The sequence below is a fragment of the Centroberyx affinis genome, unplaced genomic scaffold, assembly GCF_046629955.1.
Source record: "Centroberyx affinis isolate AG114_WGS23_722 - 3 ecotype Tasmania unplaced genomic scaffold, CSIRO-AGI_Caff_v1 ptg000712l_1, whole genome shotgun sequence".
Classification (NCBI taxonomy): Eukaryota; Metazoa; Chordata; class Actinopteri; order Beryciformes; family Berycidae; genus Centroberyx; species Centroberyx affinis.
This window is the reverse complement of record NW_027279329.1, coordinates 96077-112917: the sequence shown is the minus strand read 5'-3', so window position 1 is coordinate 112917 and position 16841 is coordinate 96077. Positions and strand designations below refer to the sequence as shown.

The 16841-nt window shown below is 42.4% G+C and overlaps 2 pseudogenes; one reads left to right on the top strand and one right to left on the bottom strand.

The window, feature by feature from the left end:
- Window positions 1–6285: 6285 nt before the first annotated feature.
- Window positions 6286–10165, top strand: LOC139644134 (putative nuclease HARBI1; annotated as a pseudogene).
- A 1860-nt stretch (window positions 10166–12025) lies between these two features.
- Window positions 12026–14484, bottom strand: LOC139644133 (zinc finger BED domain-containing protein 5-like; annotated as a pseudogene).
- Between the last annotated feature and the right edge of the window lie 2357 nt (window positions 14485–16841).

The following is a 16841-nucleotide window of genomic DNA, read 5'->3' as shown; positions in this document are numbered from 1 at the left end:
AAGGCAATCAACAACAGCCAGCTGCTTGGGAGGTTTAAGGTGTGGTGCTTCCAGCATGGCATCATACCCAGACTGCAATGGCCATTCCTGCTGTATGACTTTCCCATGACTGAAGTGGAAGCAATGGAGAGACTGTGCAGTAAATTTGTGCGAAGATGGCTGGGTGTTCCCCCAGCTTGCAGCTCGGTCAACCTGTACAGCAAGAGCTCCAAGCTCCACTTACCAGTCTCATCAGTGGTGGAAGAGTTCAAAGTCACCAAGGCAAGAGCAGTCAGCAAGACTGCTCTGTCTGAGGATAAGAAAGTCAGACACGCTAACAAGACCATCAAGTGCGGCAGGAAGTGGAAGCCCCAGGAAGCAGTGATGGAAGCAGAAGCACACTGGAAACATCAGGAGATCGTCGGGGTGGTCTGTCAAGGACGGCTAGGACTTTGAAACTACAACGCCAAGAGATGGAGCAAAGCCGATGCCAAAGGCAAGAGAGGACTCGTGGTGCAGAGGGTCCGAGAGGCAGCAGAAGAAAACCGCTGCGTAAAAGCGGTAGGGCTCGCCTGCCAGGGTCAGTGGATGCAGTGGGACCAGGCACTCGAGCGATCGCTGTCCTGGAAGGAACTCTGGGATACCGACCAGGGCAAGTTGACCTTCCTCCTGTGCACTGTGGCTGACCTCTTGCCAACCCCAAACAACCTAAAGATCTGGGGCAAAGAAGAAGACCCATCCTGCAAGCAGTGTGGAGCAACATTTTGCACACTGAATCACATCTTGACTGGATGTCCCAAAGCCCTGGGAGAAGGCCGATACAGGTGGAGGCACGACAAGGTCCTTATGGAAATTGCCAAATGGGTGGACCTGCAGAGGGTCAAAGCCAACAAACACCAGGTATCACCACCTGAATTTGTCAATTTCCAAAGGGAAGGAGATAAGGCTCCTAGAGCAAGAACAACTGGCAAGAACCCGCCCTCCATTTTGCATCAAGCTTCTGACTGGGAGATGCAAGTGGACCTAAAGAAGAAACTTGTCTTTCTGGAAGAGGTGGCAGTAACCTCACTCCGACCAGACATGGTTCTTCTATCCAGGAGCACAGAAACCATCTTAGTAGCCGAACTCACAGTGCCCTGGGAGGACAGGCTAGCCATCTCTCACCAATTGAAGAAAGCCAAGTACCAGGATTTGATTGATGAGGCTCTTGTCAAAGGATGGCACGCAACCTTATTCCCCATTGAAGTCAGCTGCCGCAGTTTCCCAGCAACATCAGTGTGCTATTTCTTGCAGAAGGCCGGCTTGGAACCCAAACAACTGAAGAAAGCCACTAGGGAGATAGCCATGGCAGCTGAGACCAGCTCAAGATGATTGTGGTTGACGAGAGCCCGCAGTTGGAACCCTTCTGCAGGCGAAGGCTAATTTGGTCCTTGCTGCCCCACTCAGGCGAGACGTACAGGCTAAGGGGCAAAATGCTTGTGGGTTGAAAGGAATTGTAGCAAAGCATCTCTGATGTTTACTTCACCTGTGTATATCTTGAAGTAATATTTCACGGTATTTGTTCACTTCACAAGGCTTTCCCAAAAATACTCACAACTCTACATAATCTACAGAAGTTGTCTGATGACTCCTCCATTGTAGGCTGCATCACAGAGGACAATGAGGAGGAGTTCAGAGACCTGTTAGAGAACATTGTTGGATGGTGCACAACAACAACCACCTCAAGCTCAACATCAGCAAGACCAAAGAGCTGGTGGTGGACTTTCGTAGGAGCAGGAATCCCCCAACCCCTGTCACCATTCAGGGGGAGGAGGTAGAGATGGTGCAGTCTTACCGGTTCCTAGGAGTGCAGCTCAACAACAAACTGGAGTGGTCAACACTGAGGCCCTCTACAGGAAAGGACAGAGCAGGCTGTTTCTCCTGAGGAGGCTCAGGTCCTTCAATGTGTGCAACAGGCTGCTGCAGATGTTCTACCAGTCTGTAGTAGCCAGTGCGCTCTTCTTTGCTGTGGTGTGCTGGGGAGGCGGCATCAAGGTAGGAGAAGCCCACAAACTTAACAAGCTGGTGAAGAAGGCTGGCTCCGTGGTGGGAGTCAAGCTGGACAGTCTGGAGGCGTTCCTTTGTGCTGGCGGCCATCGGAGTGGTCAATATCATCCGTGACCCCTGCACCAGTCAGCTGTGACCATCTCCCACCAGTCCCAGCCACATAGCCCCCTGCCCCCCAGGCCCTGTTCCTCACCTTCACAATCACAATCCCTGGACTCAAATTTGTTTACGCAGGAGTTTTTATTACACTGGAGTTTTATTACACTGGATAACACCACTCAGACACTTTGGATTTGGATTAGTTTTATATTGTTTATGTATATTACCTATATCCTTTCTGCACTATTCTTATTCTTTATTTTAATTACCTTCCCTGTACTTTGCTCTGCTACTGTACTACACATTGCTGCTGTGACACCCAAATTTCCCCTAGGGGATCAATAAAATGCCTCTTAATCTTAATGTTAGTTTTAACCTGAAGAGAAGCAGGATTTGGACCAGAAGGTCTCCAATTCAAATCCAAGAACCAGATAGTTGACTTACTGTGTTTCAGAAGGATCTTTACAAACAGTAGGTTTATCCATAGACTGGTCGCTCTTCATGGACACACAGCTGGGTACAGGGGAATCTGGTCTCTCCTGCTGGATCCTGATAGAAACACAGAATTGACAAAAGAAGGGTAGTTTTGACCGGAAGAGAAGCAGGATTTGGACCAGAAGGTCAATAGTTCAAATCCAAGAACCAGATAGAAAATCTGTGAGGAGAGTGAATGAGAAGCATTCTCCCCTTCCTCAACAGTTACTATTGCAGCTGCCAAACTTTCCTTACACAAAAGGTTAAAAAAACAAGTCATGTTACACATTATTGTTAATATCTGACACCTCTTCAGAGGGAATTTGTTCGTTAAAATACTTTATTAATGCTAACATTGTGTTAACATTATGTTGACTTACTGTGTTTCAGAAGGATGTTTATCTTTAAAACCAGTAGGTTTATCCATAGACTCGTCGCTCTTCATGGACACACAGCTGGGTACAGGGGAGTCTGGTCTCTCCTGCTGGATCCTGATAGAAACACAGAATTGACAAAAGAAGGGTAATTTTGACCAGAGGAGAAGCAGGATTTGGACCAGAAGTTCAACAGTTCAAATCCAAGAACCAGATAGAAAATCTGTGAGGAGAGTGAATGAGAAGCATTCTCCCCTTCCTCAACAGTTACTATTGCAGCTGCCAAACTTTCCTTACACAAAAAAGGTTAAAAAACAAGAGTAATGTTACACATTGTTGTTAATATCTGACACCTCTTCAGAGGGAATTTGTTCGTTAAAATACTTTGTTAATGCTAACATTGTGTTAACATTATGTTGACTTACTGTGTTTCAGAAGGATGTTTATCTTTAAAACCAGTAGGTTTATCCATAGACTGGTCGCTCTTCATGGACACACAGCTGGGTACAGGGGAGTCTGGTCTCTCCTGCTGGATCCTGATAGAAACACAGAATTGACAAAAGAAGGGTAATTTTGACCAGAGGAGAAGCAGGATTTGGACCAGAAGTTCAACAGTTCAAATCCAAGAACCAGATAGGAAATCTGTGAGGAGAGTGAATGAGAAGCATTCTCCCCTTCCTCAACAGTTACTATTGCAGCTGCAAAAATGTCCTTACACAAAAAAGTTTAAAAAAACAAGAGTCATGTTACACATTATTGTTAATATCTGACACCTCTTCAGAGGGAATTTGTTCGTTAAAATACTTTATTAATGCTAACATTGTGTTAACATTATGTTGACTTACTGTGTTTCAGAAGGATGTTTATCTTTAAAACCAGTAGGTTTATCCATAGACTCGTCGCTCTTCATGGACACACAGCTGGGTACAGGGGAGTCTGGTCTCTCCTGCTGGATCCTGATAGAAACACAGAATTGACAAAAGAAGGGTAATTTTGACCAGAGGAGAAGCAGGATTTGGACCAGAAGTTCAACAGTTCAAATCCAAGAACCAGATAGAAAATCTGTGAGGAGAGTGAATGAGAAGCATTCTCCCCTTCCTCAACAGTTACTATTGCAGCTGCCAAACTTTCCTTACACAAAAAAGGTTAAAAAACAAGAGTAATGTTACACATTGTTGTTAATATCTGACACCTCTTCAGAGGGAATTTGTTCGTTAAAATACTTTGTTAATGCTAACATTGTGTTAACATTATGTTGACTTACTGTGTTTCAGAAGGATGTTTATCTTTAAAACCAATAGGTTTATCCATAGACTGGTCGCTCTTCATGGACACACAGCTGGGTACAGGGGAGTCTGGTCTCTCCTGCTGGATCCTGATAGAAACACAGAATTGACAAAAGAAGGGTAATTTTGACCAGAGGAGAAGCAGGATTTGGACCAGAAGTTCAACAGTTCAAATCCAAGAACCAGATAGGAAATCTGTGAGGAGAGTGAATGAGAAGCATTCTCCCCTTCCTCAACAGTTACTATTGCAGCTGCAAAAATGTCCTTACACAAAAAAGTTTAAAAAAACAAGAGTCATGTTACACATTATTGTTAATATCTGACACCTCTTCAGAGGGAATTTGTTTGTTAAAATACTTTGTTAATGCTAACATTGTGTTAACATTATGTTGACTTACTGTGTTTCAGAAGGATGTTTATCTTTAAAACCAGTAGGTTTATCCATAGACTTGTCGCTCTTCATGGACACACAGCTGGGTACAGGGGAGTTTGGTCTCTCCTGCTGGATCCTGATAGAAACACAGAATTGACAAAAGAAGGGTAGTTTTGACCAGAGGAGAAGCAGGATTTGGACCAGAAGGTCAACAGTTCAAATCCAAGAACCAGATAGGAAATCTGTGAGGAGAGTGAATGAGAAGCATTCTCCCCTTCCTCAACAGTTACTATTGCAGCTGCCAAACTTTCCTTACACAGAAAAGGTTAAAAACAAGAGTAATGTTACACATTATTGTTAATATCTGACTTACTGTGTTTCAGAAGGATATTTATCTTTAAAACCAGTAGGTTTATCCATAGACTCGTCGCTCTTCATGGACACACAGCTGGGTTCAGGGGAGTCTGGTCTCTCCTGCTGGACTGGGCTTCAACACAACAGAGACAAAGCTTTTACTCTGAATAATGATGCTGTAATGATTTCACTGCTGAGCTCTGAGATGGAGAACAGTCATGGACAGCTGGAGATCCTCATCTTACCTCTGAGCTTTGGTCTGGCTGTCATGTTCCCCAGACAGAGTGGTTTTAGAGGGAGGGAGCCCCTCCTCTCTCTCCTCAGACAGACTCATAGTAGAGCGAACACCTTTACACAAACACACCCAACATGCTGTGTGAGTTGGACTGATTCATGACATTACAGGATATATCACTTCTGGTGTTGTGATCATTCCTGACTGTAAAATGCCAAATATACACTGAGTGTTAGGAATGTAATGAATGTTTGTGACACAAACTTTAGCGCTACAAAAATTAACAACATGTATGGTGGAGTTGAAAAAATGTTTGCGCTTTCAGCTGTCTATTATCTAAGAAATGACATTCGGAATTATCTTTTCCCTTTTGCATTGTTTGAAGACTAGAAAGTGCAAGACTAGCCAGTTTTAGCTCGGGTCATCACACCTCCAGTGAGCCCAGCTGGATTCAAGCAAAATTAATCATTTTAAATGCGTCTTAAATATAGTTTTAGAGGACTTGAGTTGTTTCTCTTTACACTACTTTTCTAGGGAAAAATTTCCCTGGTAGTGCAGATATATACAGTTTTATTCAGGCTTATTTGGAGATGAGATTGGTCTTAAATTGTTTTTTTCAATTTTTTTTTTATTGGCTTTAAAAGGTCTTAAAAGGTTTTAAATCTTTAATTCTTTAATTTTACAGACATGTAGTCACCCTGTGAGTTTTATAAATTATTATAAAATATAATATAATATTTCCATCAAATGAACTGACCAGGTTTATACAGAGAGAAGGATTTTTAAGCCTTGGGGACGACTGAGACTTAAATGTGCAAAAGGTTTTTGTGTGAAAGGGAGTGAACCTCAGTTTTATGGAGGTTGTAGTGTTTTGTACAGAGTGTATCAACAGAAACATAACATGCCTGAGCTTTCAGACTAGTTCTGACACTTCCTGGATATTCACCAATGCAATGAATTGAGGTTACAACCTAACTAGAGTTTATCAGGCTTCCACTAAAAGTCACAAATAAAACAATGTTCTTTATGGCCACAAAGAGAACAAATGTTGGATATTATGACACTATGAACGCCATCTGCAAACAGCAGGTGCGATTTGAAAGACTTGAGCAACTTGTCTCTATAAGTCTAAGTCGACAGTCACTAAGTTAGACACACATCATACAATGTCAGCTAGTGTATTCATCAAACAGTAATGTTACCTTAATTGGAAGATGTTTGCCCGGTGAATTCACATCCATATCAAGTCACAGAGACTTTCTACCTTCATCTGTAGAGGAAACACTGACAGGGAAGACGCTGCTTATTCTCTTTCGTCAGTTCTGGGTGTCTGTGGACATTTCATCTGAGGGTGCAGTCACATCCTCATAACTTCACTATCAAAGTCTAAAAACATCAGTCTGACACCAAACCGGTCTAACCTGTGGCCAGAAACCAAGTATGAGGCAGCACTTACTCTCGTTGTTCTCTCCTAACTAGAACCTTACTTGTGTTGTATGAAAATCTCATGTGTAAGTCGCTGGATAAAAGCGTCTGCCAAATGTGAAATTGTAATTGTAATTGTAGAAATCACAGATCAGGTGATGTAGTAGTACTGTTTGTCCACTAGGTGGCGACATTAACCACATCATCTACAGCGAGCTAAACAGCAGACCAGCACACAGAGATACTATAATGCATGGAGGGGAAATTTATATCGCTTTAAAATTCAATGACAGAGCGCGAATGAGAGTGTAGATCTAACATCTGTCTGACTTCACACAAAATGACAGCTGCAATATCAAAAAGGTTTCTTGTTGAGGTGGAGCATGTAACAGGAAGTGACATTTTTCCATTTGAGATTTTCCTGTCTTTTGATTATATTGTTTTACTTTGCACTTTATTTTATGTGACATTTATTGTATTATTATGGAAGCCCGTTTCCGCCACCTGTTAAGAAAAAATCTGACGCTTTTTTTTTTCACCATGAAGTGAGATTGTTTTCTATCTCATATTTATGATACTAATAAAGAGATAAATAAATATTAGATACTTAGCATCTCATAAGTAGAGATACTAATTATGAGATGCTAAGTCATATTTATGAGCTACTAAGTCACAATTATGAGATGCTAAGTCATATTTATGAGATACTATTGCATAATTATGAGATACTAAGTTATAATTATGTCATAAATAAGTCATACTATTGAGAAAAAATCTCACTTGAGATCTCACGGCAGACATGACGTGACCTCTAAGGATGTGTTCGGAACCGCATACTAACGTACTGCCTTCTACATACTCAATGAGTATGTACTGCATACTGCCTACCAAATGATTGAAATTATGAAATTGACTGTTCACACTTAAGTATACAGCCAAGTATCCCAGAATGCATTTCGCACCAGCCGGCAGCGATAGCGGGGATTTTAAAGCAGGCTAAAAGCTGTTGTAACTTTGGCTCTACGACTGTTAATATGTCACTTTATTAAGTTTTAATAATTTTAATGGCAAGAAGTAACCATGTAGATTCCCAATATGTGGTCAGTTTATCCAAATAATGCCTGTTTGTAAATCTGCTGTGACATTTTCGGAGATTTGAGATTTCTGTACCTTAACGTGCTGTGTCCAGACTAGAGTAGCTCCTGCTTCATGTTCACTCGCCATCAACATCTTATAATTTTATCCAACCATGCCTCTTACCAGACGACGGAGGCAATCAGCTCGTCGTCTGCGGTACATGATTCAGATGTACATGATTTTTGGATTTCCCCCAGAAGAAAGTATTAGCACATTATCTAGTTTCAGTCAGCTCACTAGCTCCCAGTATATTAATGTGATGTGAACAGTTGAGATGAGAGAAAAAGTGAGAATCTTCTTAAATTACAATCTCTTATAGCATCAGAACACTGACAGTCTCATGAATAAATTAATCTTTGAAGTGATCATTTAATCTTCATGCATCAAACACATTTCTAAAGGTGAAAAAGGCCTCATTACATGATCATAGAAATTGATACATACAGTTTGATTGATCATTAATAGATATGTATAAATAAACAAATAAGTAACTAATAAGCAAAATAAATAGTAATCATAAATCATTTAATAGACAAAGAAATTATAAGAATCAATCTAAATAATTTCATAAATATCCTTTACAGGTTGTTGCAAGAGGGCCATACTGCAGGGTAAATCCTCATGTTCCCCTGTTGCGCCTCTATTTCGGGGAAGGTGACCTTAGGAAGGACTTCCTTCTGTCAAAGCCAACAATGGAGAACCTAATCCTTCTACTACAGGGGGACACCGACCATGGATGGGGGAAGGCATTTGAGGTTCTTGTATTTGTGTACTGGTTGGCTAGTGGCACATCCTACAGGGTTGTGTCCCCATGGTTGTGTCAAAGGCCTTTGACATTCCCCGCACCACGTGTCACGACATGGTGCACCGGGTCAGCAAGGGCATCCAAGGCATATTTAGGAGGCTCATCCGCTTCCCCAACAGGGATGAGCTGGAGGAAATCGGGGCTGGGCTCCAGCAGCTGTCCGGTTCCCCAGCTTTCAGCAATGCGGCAGGGAGCATAGATGGGTGCCATGTTCGCATTGTACCACCTGGACGGTTTGCGGCGGACTACTTCAACTGGAAACTGTTCCACTCCATTCAGTTTCAAGCCATCTGTGACCACAAGGCTCGCTTTCTGGATGTCCACGTGGGCTTCCCTGGCTGTGTGCACGATGCCAGGGTCCTCAGGTGCAGCCCCTTGTATGTGCACCAGCTATACCCACCTCCAGGATGGTGCCTCATAGGTGACGGAGGGTATCCCTGCTTGGCTCAATCCATTTGCCTGATGACCCCATTCCGTGAGCCTGTCTGGAATGCTGTTGAGGGCAGGTACAACACAAGGCAAGGTGTGTGGTGTAGAGGGCATTTGGGGTGCTGAAGACCAGGTGGCGCTCCATCTTTTTGAAGGCGCTAGAGGTGAAGGTGGAGTTTGTGTCGGAGGTCATTATTGACTGCCTTTTCCTCCACAACCTCTGCATCGGGAATGGGGACATTTTGGAGCCTGACGAAGGTGGTGATGGTGATGATGGGGATGACTGTGACGAAGCCAATGAGTCTGGGGACACCCTCAGAAGCAGGCTCGCAGCTCCAGTGTCCGCTCCAAATGACCGGATCCCTGTACTGCAGGAACATGATTATTGTTAAGTTTTTATATATTTTAACCTTTACCCAGGGAGTTGTCTGATTTTCCTCATTTCAATTTCAATGTTATCCAACCCTGGTGAATACATGTACATAGTTGTAGTAAAGTTGGTAAATATTTTTTTTTTAACAGAGCCACAATCGCAAAGCTCAAGCTCCCACATAACATGACAGTTTGGTTTCATCTATTCACTTCACCTCTTGTAACAACCTGTCAAAACAATTTACTGTACAGTGCGCTAGCAACCTCTAGTGGATCCGACCTAAAAAAAAAAACAGTGCACCAGATTGTGGGCCACTGCTCAACACATATATTTGACATCTGTCCATCTGTGATTATTATTAATGACAAATTTACTATTTTATCATTACAAAGGTCTAGGAGTTCAAGATGGAGGAGGGCGAGCTGATGGCTTCAAGGTCTGAAGAAATTGTACAATGTGACCTGTGGGATGGGGACCGGACGGTGAAGGTGGTTGCCCCCGATGGGGCAATTGAAACAGGCAGTACCTATCTACTGCGTAATTTCAGACAGGCCAGCAATGTATATATATTTATTTCCAAAGACACGAAAGTAAGTAAGTTTCAAACAATATTGCATTAATTGCTAATTCCGGTATTTTTTAACCTGGGCCTTATTTTCCTAGTTTTTGCCATCATGGCGATTGATTGTGTTACAATTTTGTCATTTTACATATCTCCAGCTTGCCCGGATCCGAGTGCTGATGTCCACACCGAAAGGGCCAAAGGCTGGCCGTAATAGTAGTCCATTCGTTGCTCCGACACTACCTTGTTTTACTTTATTTTACTGCTTAGAGAGCAGATACTAATCAGTATTTGTGTTTGGTTGGACTGAAAACCTAGGAAGGTCCTATTGCAATGTGCGTGTTATTGCGTTTCAGTCGCTTTTTGGATTCAACTGTTGGAGATTACCGCTTTGGCCCTGTGTGTGTGTTGGATAGCAGTGCTCCCGGCAACCTGAAGGTATATTCAAAGCTTTACATTGAAGTAATTGGTGAAATTTTCAACACAAGTAATCATCATAATAGCAAAAACTAGGGAAATAGGGTCCAGGTTGAAAATAACCAAAATTATCATTTAAATTGACTGATTGAGGTGTTATAGGAGTTAAAAACCAGAAAACTATATCATGTCATATCTGTAATGCTGACAAATTGACTTCATTTTATAACCACTTACGCAGTTCCAGCAACCTCAGGACACCAGATGGAGAGTGCCAAAGAGGAGAGGAGCTGCTGTGCCCTCCTTCAACGGAGACACCATTGTCAAAATTCCCTGAGGCGGTCAACCAAGGAAACTTGGTGATTGCCACAGGAAAAGTGACTTCAGTAAGTTGTTACACAATAAGGTATTTATATAATATATATATTTATATTATTATCATTTTTTATTTGTTTTTATTATTTAGCTCTATTATTTATTTAATTGTGGTAGTTTTACATCACTGTCCTGGGTTTTCTTGTATGCAAAACACTTTGTAAACATTGTTTTTAGAAAACTGCTACACAAATAAAGTTATTATTCATATTATTAATATTATTTACATAGACACGGCCTCCTCTACAGTTTACTTGAATACTATTTGGACAGCAAAATACCTTTTTGGTTTATTCTTAGTGCCAAGGCCGGTTTTAGCCTGCTATATTAGGGTGGGCTGGTAGAAATAGGGCAACTTGGGCGGTAGGTAGCCCAGAAGTTAGAGAAGCAGACTAGTAGTCCGAAGGTTGCCGGTTCGAATCCCTGGCCAGATGGCACAAACATCTGGCAAAATGACAGCTGGCAACCAGAGGGTTGTCAGAGTCAAGATCAGATGCAAGCTCGTGTCATTGTGTAATAAATATTAAACAAATAAAATTAAAACATAATCCAGTGAGACTTCTCACCATAGCCAATATTTACAAAAATAGAAGGTAGTCTTATTCAAACTCAAACTGAAAAGTGACAAAGAAAACAACTTTGAAAGCAGATTGACTTACCCTAAAACAGTGGTTCTCAACCTTTTTTGGGCCAGCGCCCCCCTATCCATTATCCAGGTCCCTTACCACCCCCCATCAAATAAAATGTAGGCTAATTGTCTTCCCTGAATATTAATGTTGATTATTATCCTGTTTATTATTATGATTCTTATTATTATGGTTATTATTATTATTATTATTATTATATTTATATTACACCTATATATTTATTATTTATTTATATTATTATTATCATTATTATTATTATTATTAGTAGTAGTAGTATTAGTATTATTATTATTCTGTGTTATATCATAACAAGCATGTCATTGAATGCCAAATAACATTTGATTTAACTGGACAGTTGGAATATCATTATCATTAGTTTCCCAGGGAGCAAAAAAGCCATGTGAATAGAAATTATATTTATGAGTGTTAAACAAATGCAACGGTTAGAAATTTGACATTCAAACTTTAATTAGGTAGGCGTAGGCCTATCACAAACAGCAGCCAATCAGAAATGCCAAACAAGAAGCATTCTTATTAATTGTTCCAACGGAAAACAAGAGCAGCCCACCAAGAAAAACGTCTGAGACTACTGGAAAAAAGCAGAAGGATATATCTTGACTTTCAAAGGAAATAAGCTAAATTGCTTTGAAAGTTAGTGTGAGCCCTGCGCTTGGTGGTTCTCTGCTAGTTTCTTCACTGCGGGTTGCAGAGAAGTTAGTTTCAGCCGTAGTGCCCCTGAGGCCCCTGATCAAGTCCAAGCGATTGCGGTACTTGGACTGCATGTGGAGGACCTGGCTGAATCCCTGCTCAACTAAATATGTTGTTGGGAAAGCAAGAAGCAGCAGCCTGGTCTTCTCCCAGAGAGCCGGGTAACGCTGGGCATATTTGACCCACATGCTGCCCCAGCCAGAGGTGCGGAAAGTAGCCTGGGCCTCGTCGTCGCACTGGATGTCGATAAGATGCTCCTGGATAGCGGGCTCGCATTCGGTCACGTCCGCCTGAAAGGGCTGCACCACCCAGACGGGAACATCGAAGTTCAGGAGGTCCCTGAAGCGGATCTCCATGTCGGCCTTAACCATCCTCAGGTGGTCGATGTAAATGAGGAGGCGGTCATCGGTAAGAGCCTCAGACACCTGCAATGAGTATAACCAGCAAATTGTTCTCTGGTGCAGATTTTTATATGATTTTGAACTGGTTATTTTATTGCTAATTACTAGTCTACTAATAAATGTTTCTTTATATTTATAATGCATAGGGATATAGGCCTATATTTTCAGACAAGTCAATATAATAAACATTACAACATAATGTATTCATAGAAATAAAATATATTAATTATAATAATAGCGGTCTATTTAGCACTGTTTCTGAAAAATGGTAGATCACCTTGGTCAACTGCGGGAAATGCGCAAACTGCCTCCTGCCTATGCTCTGCCTGTACAGATCCAGCCTGCAAGTGAGACTGTGAATGACCGCCTTGCGCTGGACCAGAGTAACGCCATTCCCTTGGAGCTTTAGGGTGACTTCATTCATCTTTTCAAAAAAGTCTGCGAGGTACATGATGTCGCAGCGGCTGGATGACACCTTTTCCCCGAGAGCTGCATCAACCTCCTCCAGGAACTCCACGATGCTGTCAAACAGCTCACAAAAACGAGTGAGGCAGTTTCCCTTTGAGAGCCAGCGGACATCAGTATGGAGAAGAAGACGCTCAAAGGTCTCATCATTTTCCTGACACAGCTGTCGGAACAGCTGTGTCTGTTCAATATTGTATGGGGAGGGGCCCGGGTCGTCGGGGGTCGTGGCTGAGCGCCCCTAGTAACATCAGAGTTAGATGGTGGCAAGACCGGCAGCTTGGCAACCAACAGAGCCTCCGCCTGCTCCAGTGTATCATTGTGTAAACAGCGGTCCAAATTCCTCCTGGCCCAGATAGAAGCCACCTCAAAGGGGCCACGCCAGTCATAAGTGGATAGATTGGACAACTTGTCAATCTCCAGGTCCATAGTATTTATGTAATGGTCCTGTAGAATGAGCATAGTTGTGTATTCCCAATTTTTTGCATTGCCCTCAATCAAAGCCTGTGTGTGGCTATTGGGGATCGCAGGTTTGATGACAGTGACTAAATTATGAGACAGCTTGTTTATTGTTGGAGGTGGTGCTGTAGCTGAGACATTTTTTAGGTGGTGTATAGGTTTATTGCCTTGACTGCAACATTGAGAGACTCGTGGGGAGGTGGACTTTTAGATTTGGCCACAAGGTTGTGGTGGTGCAAGACACAGTGGACTGTGAGGATATGCGGGACCTGCTCCTTCAGCAGAGCGGTGAAGCCACGGTACCTGCCAACCATGGAGGGGGCACCACCAGGTGGCGCATGCGAGGATGTTGGTGATTGGGATTGACTTCTCCTGTAGATACGCATAAAGCGCATTAAAAATGCTCTGGCCCTTGGTGTCTGTTTCCAGATATTTGGAAAACAAAAATTCCTAAGCCATCTCCTGACTGTTGGAGGCCTTATAGCGGACATAGGCCATCAGCAGAGCGTTGTTGTCAGAGGTGGTTGTCTCATCCAGCTGAAGGCTGAATGGAGAGTCCCACAGGATGGCACACAGCTGCTCCTCTGTATCGGCGGCCATTTCATTTATCCTGCGTGCCACGGTGTCATTGCTGAGTGGGATGGATTTCAGCACCTGTGTGGGATCGCGCTCCATCACGGTAGAGATAACCTCTTTGATGGCAGGCAGCACCAACTTCTCTCCAATTGCGAACGGCTGTCCACATTTGGCTATCAGCAGGGAGATGTTATATGACGCTACTAGCCCACTATCATTCTAGCTGGTCTTCCTAGTGAAGAGACTGCTGATGGTGCTCCTACCATGCTTCTCTTTGAGGGCCTGGAAGAACGGATGCTCCTTGTCTGCCTTGTCCGGGTGGATCTTCGTAAGGTGCTCCTTGAGACGTGAGGGTTTCATGGCCTCATTTGAAAACATTGTTCACACAATAAACACATTGGAAGTTGTGCATTGGTGGGAGAAAGTACGAATCCATAGCTAAGGTATTCAATAGAATACTGGCAGCATTTTTTCTTGTTTTGTGCCATTTTGCTGATTGCTCACGGTTTTCCAATGTGCAAAAAGATGCTATGTGTCACATATGTCACATAGCCTATGTCTCATACTATGCAGCATGTAACTTTTTGGCATTAAATGGGGCAGAATTAATTTAGGATTTTTGAATGGAGTTTGGTCTGATATTGTTTTGTGCTGGTAAATGTCCCATGTTTTGGGATTTCACATTTCCTTTTATTCATAGACTTATTAAAGATGTTTAATGGAGACTTTAACGTTCACGACTAGACGAAACCGTTTTATAATGCTGCAGAGAAAAGTTGCAGCGGTGTAAACTCCCCCATCTCAGCTGGAATCAAGCTGGCTGATGGCGTTGCTGTGACTCAGCTTGTCAGGCAGGTGTCTGGTTTTAGAATATTGTTTTAGGAAATTGGTTATTTATGTTTATTGTGATTGTATAGTTTGTGTTAATATGCTTCGGCAATGTTGTATACAGTCATGCCAATAAAGCCACTTGAATTGAATAGTGTTATGGTGTGTGTCTGGATGCTAGACGCTAAGTTGCTTTCATGGGAAGTCCGACAGTGGAATATCCCTCATGTGAATTTGTAACCATGGCGATAACATGGCATTATCCTTGGGAGAATTTAATGCTTTCAAGAGGAAGAAACTCTTAATTTCCTCCACGGGGAATACCAAGCAAGAGAGCGTCCATTTTCCTGAGTTGACACAGTAAACGCCATGTTGGTGATGAAACTCTGACGTCCTGTTCCTGTGAAGGCAGCATGAAGCTGCACTACAGAAAGCTGACAGAAACACTTAAGTAAAGAGTATGGAAACAATACAACGTCATATCTAGTCTCATTGGTGTAAACTGGCAGGTTTTAGAATCTTGTAGACCACATTCTTTTGCAAGTAGTTGCAAATTTCACCTCATCTCGTCGTGAATCTGTGGTGTAAACTTGCCTTAAACAAACGCCCCCCAAGAACACCTCAACGCCCCCCTTTCAAAAATAATGCTTCCAGCGCCCCCCGACGTTCCCTGAACGCCCCCGTTGAGAAACGCTACCCTAAAATAAAAAAAAACCTTCATCCATATTTTAACATAATCAACTCCATAACATTTATTTTCAGGTACAGGAGCAGTGCTTGTGGAGGGTACCTCTAATGTGCTAGCAGCAGCATCGATAGAGGTAGAAGCAGCACTAGGCTTGCTTATAGGCTTGAAAAAAAAGATACATCGCACAGACACACTATCACACGGTAAAGAAAAACCAAGAAAAAGCAACAGAAAGTGCAGAAAATGCCAATAATATGTATATAATATAATACTTCACAACTTCAACAATATACTTCAATTTCCACCTTGAGAGAGAGCGAGATCACTGGCCACGGTGAGAGCTCAAATGAAGCTGAAGTGTCCTGCTTGGTCTTTAGGCTCCTCCCAACCTACTAGGACTTAATTTTATAACTCCTGAACGGTAAGTGATACAGACTTGAAACCAACTCCTAGGGTGGGGTTTTCCTATGCACTGAACACGCTGGTCTGGTCTGTCCCATGTCGCTACGACCTTCCCTTCCCAAGATATAAAAAATGTTGAAACTTTGTGAAATATTCAAAAAAATTTTTGAATGGGAGTCTATGGCAGCTATATCAAAGGAAGACACTAGGGGCGCCAAACTTGGCACACATGGGCAGTGGGAATAAACAATCACGCACACCAAATTTGGTGGCTGTACCACCTTCCGTTCCCGGGATATAAAAAAGGTTTTAACTTTTTACAATCTTCGAAACTTTTTTGAATGGGAGTCTATTGCAGCTATATCAAAGGAAGACACTAGGGGCGCCAAACTTGGCACACATGGGCAGTGGGAAGAGACGATCACACACCCCAAATCTGATGGCTGTACCACTTACGGTTCGGGAGTTATGAGAAAAGTGTCTCTGTTAAAAATGACATATCCATTAAAAAATAGGTTAAAATTCATAACTCCTGAACAGTAAGTGATAGCGACTTTAAACCAACTCCTGGGGGTTGGGGGGGTTCATGTACCCTGAACACACTGGTCTTGGTCCCGAACGGCTACGACCTTTCCGTTCCAGAGATATAAAAATTTTGACACGTGAAATTTTCGAAACTTTTTTGAATGGGAGTCCATGGCAGCTATATCAAAGGAAGACACTAGGGGCGCCAAACTTGGCACATATGGGCAGTTGGAAGAGACGATCACGCACACCAAATTTGGTGTGATTGATAAATTATTTCAATTAAGAATGATTATTTCCCAAATAAAATTAAAACGAGACAGAAACAAAGCTATGTTGACAGTTGGTGCACACAATGTGATGACATGAAACGTCAACGACCACCAAGCTATAGCTTGGTAG